The sequence below is a fragment of the Battus philenor genome, unplaced genomic scaffold, assembly GCF_028537555.1.
Source record: "Battus philenor isolate CCGP_79_NKW_IND1 unplaced genomic scaffold, ilBatPhil1.0.hap1 SCAF_26, whole genome shotgun sequence".
In the NCBI taxonomy this organism is placed as follows: domain Eukaryota; kingdom Metazoa; phylum Arthropoda; class Insecta; order Lepidoptera; family Papilionidae; genus Battus; species Battus philenor.
Window position 1 is genome coordinate 4,452,501 of NW_027181689.1, and position 5,652 is coordinate 4,458,152.

At 30.8% G+C, this 5,652-nt stretch overlaps 1 long non-coding RNA gene across 1 annotated transcript; it reads right to left on the reverse strand.

Annotated features, from left to right (window-relative positions):
- Nucleotides 1–3,392: 3,392 nt before the first annotated feature.
- LOC137925279 (uncharacterized) lies at nt 3,393–4,936 on the reverse strand. Its single transcript, XR_011107660.1, has 4 exons — nt 4,772–4,936; nt 4,486–4,654; nt 3,908–3,995; nt 3,393–3,694 (listed from the first exon to the last, which is right to left on the reverse strand). It is a non-coding gene; the product is annotated as an uncharacterized lncRNA (long non-coding RNA).
- Between the last annotated feature and the right edge of the window lie 716 nt (nt 4,937–5,652).

A 5,652-nucleotide genomic window follows, 5' to 3' on the forward strand; every position in this document is an offset into this window, starting at 1 on the left:
TTACTATGTTATATACATGGTTTAAAGGGCAACTATTGTAATTGCTTTGTGAAGGAAACGTACGATTATATAAAATATTATATAATCTATAATAAACATGTAAACGATGCATGAATTTATATTAATAATTTCTGTATAGGTGTATATATTCTGATACGAGTAAGTTAAAGTATTTAATATATTATTGTTTTAATAATATTTATTGATACTTTTTAACGAATATTTTCATATTTTAACATTTTGGCTGATAATATCAATAAATATCTTCACGCTAAGATTTTCTGGAGAACTTAGGTTGGGTTTGCCTCTGTGTCTAGAGATCTTAAGTTTTTAATGTATACGAAGTATAGGCTAATAAAAGAAATTGCACAACATGTCAGTCTCAGTCATTTATCGTTGAATAAAATGAATCGATATGTATATTTATATATGTATATGCATACATGTACATATATATATATATATATATATATATATATATATATATATATATATATATATATATATATATATATATAAATAGAAGAACGCTTATATCCCAGGAAGTTCCTTCATCATTGATAGCACGATTCTGCTATATAGATAGCAGAATCGTTGTAGCACAAATACAGAGCCGCGCCTGGGTTGACCCTCCGGGCATTGTTATTCCGGGTTGAGGAGAGGGCAAGCCTCCATGTGACTCAATCAAGTCGACTGGGTGCTTTTGTGGCATAGATAACAAGCGCATTAAAACAGGAAACACTTTCCGAAGAGATCCTTGGCCCAGTAAAGAAATATTTTTCATTTAATTAAAATGACAAATTTGGCGGTAACATCCTTCAGACCTGAATTATTCTATTTTTCAAGAACATTGAAACATGTACTTAGTAAAACTTACTGTTTTCTGTGAAATAAATATAACTGAAGCCCACACAAATTTGAAAAAGTATTACACCCTAGTTATAAAAACAACTAGGAATAAATTCATAGCGAAATTTCTCTTTTATGGAACGAGCTTACGAATCAGCATTTGCAGAATCATATAAAATTTGGTAAGGTAATAGGAATCTGGCGATGAAGCTGAAAGCCTAGTCCCAAAAGTCGAAACTCCCTCTTCTTGGGACAGGATGGACCCAACGCCCAAATGATGACTCCGAGGATGTTAAATATTTAATACATACAGGCGTTACCTCGCGGAAGTCCATCCTAACTAAGAAAGGGACTAACATATAATTACTTCCGCTATGCAGCAGTAGTCATGCAGTGAAGTGCACCGCCCGCCAGCGCGCTGATAAATTCGCGTGCGGTAAACAATGCGAAACACAACTACAAGAAAAGACCAATATCTAGCCACCTCCGCACATGCAGTGGTTGTCGTGCATGAAAGTGCACCGCCCGCCAGCCCGCTCGTAAAAGCGCATGCGACAGACAATGCCAACTACACAACCGCCACCGTAAATTCACCCAACACGTGTTTCACCCCTCCACGGGGCATCTTCAGGAGTTGTTACACAGATTAGTGCTAAACACCGAGTGTTTAGCACTAATCTATATTATAATATTTCTTATTTAGGATGGACTTCCGCAATGTAACGCCTGAATCCATTAAACACAACTACCACCGTTAATCTACTCTACACGTATTTCACCCCTCCACGGGGCATCCTCAGGACATGTTATACCGACCAGATAGGAAGTAGCTATATATTAGTCCCTTTCTTAGTTCCGTGGATATTTTTACAAACTGTTACAGTTAACTATACACTGTAATTTATCTGTGCGTAACGCGGAAGAACTAACCTTTAAAAATCATGGGCTTTGAAACCATGAGATTGTGGGAATATATGCAGTTTTTCAAAGGAAGTAATAAATCGTTTTTAGTATTAATGGTACAAGTAATCTTTTGATTTTTGTTAACATTTAGGTTTTAATCAAAAAATCTAGTAGCTTTGTGGAAATGTCCGAGGTGACAGGATGTATGATGCATTAAATATAATTAGGCTTTTAAGTCATTAACGATATAGGTCAGTTGAAATTGACGTTGTACGAAATAATGACAGATGTTTGCAACGTAAGCCATGCAAGAAAACGAACAGGTTCTCCTTCCTCAAATTATTTAATATTTTTCGTATTAATAATTTCAATTTATCTATTATTCAAGAATCATCACAAAATATTCTTCAATTATTGCAGATTCTTTAAAAGTTAAAAGTAATTGAATATACGTCATTTCATAACATCGGACCAGGCGTGATTAATTTAACAAAATTGAAAATACATTTTTGAAGCGGCAGCCATTTTTAAACTCGAATCTTATGTTTAAATTGTGTTTTTATGTTGTTAAAATCATTTTTATCTAATATAATATGAATTATATATTATACGTACGTTATTACGTGGCGTTAAAAAATTCCAGCCTGTATATAACGCAAAGAAGCATATTTGTTTAAACATTTACTTATTTTATGAGTTTCTGCCGTCCTCTTAATAAGAGTGTGGAAGTTCTTCAAGGGAAAAAGATTGCCGCAAGACTATAACTCCATCATCATCATAAGCTTTTAGTCTTATTAGATTTACCATATCCTATGAGGATGCCAGTTTTAACAAAAATTACCAAACATTCAACCTGAAAGTATAACATTATGAATTATTCAAATTTTGCGTAAATTATCTGCTTAATTTATCTGTATCTTAACATAATTTAAATATACTACATTGCTAATGCTCATTAATAAATAATTTATTAATTGATTTATATTTCAATCATGACTTAATTCCTATTGCATGCATGCATGGTTGAATTAATGTCAAGTTTTTGCTTCACCAATCAATCCATTCCAAGTTTATTGAAAATATAAACATAAAATGTTTATGCAACATGTTTGTTTGCAACTTGTTGCACCAATTAATATAAAATTAATCACTAATATTATTTGTTACTGGCATAAATCATTATCTGTGTTAGCATACATTTGCACATGTTGTATCATACTGACTTCAAATAGATATTAAGTTAACATTTAGATATAAAGAACCTATGGTAACTTAAGGCCACTACATTTAATGTTACTACTTCACACTTCATCTTATTAAGTTCATGTTTATATAAAATCTTATTTAATCTAAAAAGTATTATCTATGCTATGACATTGATTGCAAATGTTTATAATAACACTACAATTGTAAAAATCTTCTTAATGATTGATAATATTTTTATTTAATGTAAAACAAATATTTTTAGGTGTTTGCTATTTAGACTAGTAAACTTAACAACTGTTTTGGTGGAAATCAAATTAACCATTAATATTTCATTGTTACAATAAAAAATAATTTTAAAAAAATAATGAAACAATGTAACATATAAGGTACTTTGTATTATTTACTGTTTTTAAGTACTCTAATAACATCCTTGATGTCTTAAAGAAATTTCAACCAACTTACTGATTAACCATGCTTGACATGCATATGGTATAATCTTATACAGCTCCCACAATCTCAGCCTATCCATCTTGAATCCTTCATATGTTATATTGCAATCCTAGGGAGTTTCTTTACAATCTTATTACATTCAATGATTGCAATACATGCTATTTTTTTTCTTTATTATTGCTGATGACTTCCAAAGTTTCTCCACTTTGGTAACTATGAGAGGGAATGCAGGAGGATCGACAGCACATTAATAGCAATGCAGTTTATAGAGAGTTCCAGTTTTCCTCTGTAATATTAAAGTTATAGTTATTACTGCAAACATGATTAAGCAAAATGACACTGAGTTACTAATATAGTTACTAAATATTTGGTAGGAAAGATAAACTTGTTATTAAACTAAGTTCATTTTAAATTTTATAGAGGTGAAATGAAATAATACCTATAAAATACATTTATAAAGAATTGATTTGATTACGTGATTATTTATTTACTATTTTACCTGATTCAAAATGCTCAATGCTTCAATTTGCACGTCTTTAAAAATCTCTTGAAGTCATGCTTGGGACATAGAAATTCCTGCTGGTTCACTACAATAAACATTTAGTTTTTAAAATTATGTGTTATATGAGACAAGAAGTGGTAACAAGCAGGTCAAATCCCAACCTTATTAAGGTCCTAGAAAGACATTCTGTAAGCAATTTCAACTGATTTTTTATAAAACTATATGGGAGACCTACACCCAGCAGTGGACATATATCAAGCTGAAACAATGATGATAACTTTTTTATGAACATAACACTTTGTTAAAGAAGAACCGATTGGAAGAAGCTAAATGCTGGATGCTTCCAACTGGTCTGGTGGTATTGTAGATCTGTTGGGGAGGTCCATGTCCAGCAGTAGACATTATACAGATGAAATGACAGTTATCATTATTTTATTGATCTATATGTAATAAGCCCAATGAATAGTTGAGCCACTGCTCAGAAAACTGTAACAGAGACGAAATATTATATTATATATCTAAATTTATAAATCAATAAATAATTCATAAATATTTTTTTTTGAAAAAATACAAACCTGATGAAAACCAGCTTCCGCCACAGCTATATCAATAATTGCCTAAAGCCTTATTTTCTGCATTACACTGTTTTCTAATCAGTAAAGGACAGTTAGAATACTGGCCCTCCACAGTACAATTAGCTGCCCTTCATTATGGTGTCTCTTTTTCGTTCACCTCAAACTTTATCTATGCAACCAAAAGGTAAAGAACTAAAAAACTATGGTGTTGGTAAAGGAGTGTATTAAATGCAATAACAAGAGGGAGAATAATACTTCGGGAATTAGTAGTAGTAATATTTGATACCTTCTGTTTCCCTTTGACAGATTGTCGCGAATGCTTTCATTATTTAACATTTCGGTTATTTCTTTCAATATCATTATGTTATGGTAACTAAAAAGTAAATTAAAATGTTTATATTAAACAAATAATAAACGCAGTTAATAAACTTTATTTCGTTAATATTTCCAAAAATTCAACCAACATTTGGTACTGTATGTCACTGCTTCTCATTTTTCTAATTTATAAATATTATTTTAGTTAAATAACAACACTTCTACTGCTAACAAATCGGCAATTAAGTTACAAATTAGCAAAACCTAAATTATGAAGAAACAAAAAGGTTCTAAGACACATAACCGTTTTGGAAAAAAAATCATAAATATTTAAATTTTATACAATTTATATTTCGTTAAATACGCCGAGTGTGCCATTAGACATTGTTGTTCACAGAAGCATCTTTAGATGGCGCTACTTGAGCTAGCGCTGAATGCATTTGTCATTTAAAACACGCCACCTAGTATTATATATTGGTACTACCACAATTGAAATTAAGTTTATCTAAAATTTCAATCTGAAACTTGACTTTTATATTATGAAGTATAGATGGAGGCACTTGATGACAAAATTCATTTTCTGAATCAGATTTAATTTTGTAACGAATCTCACTATCATTATTAACGAAACCCAAATATCAAATCCTTCAATATCCTTATTAAACATTAATTAAAAACTATTGTGATATAAATTTGTCTTAAATTATTTGTAGTGATTTCAAGTTTATTTAAATCTACAATATAATTTTAAATAATTGTCTTCTTTTACCTTTTTATTAATAGTTGGAACCTCGTAACACTTGCTTAAATTCACAACCCTGCAAGCGATGAGCAAACATGGAATTCCTTTTC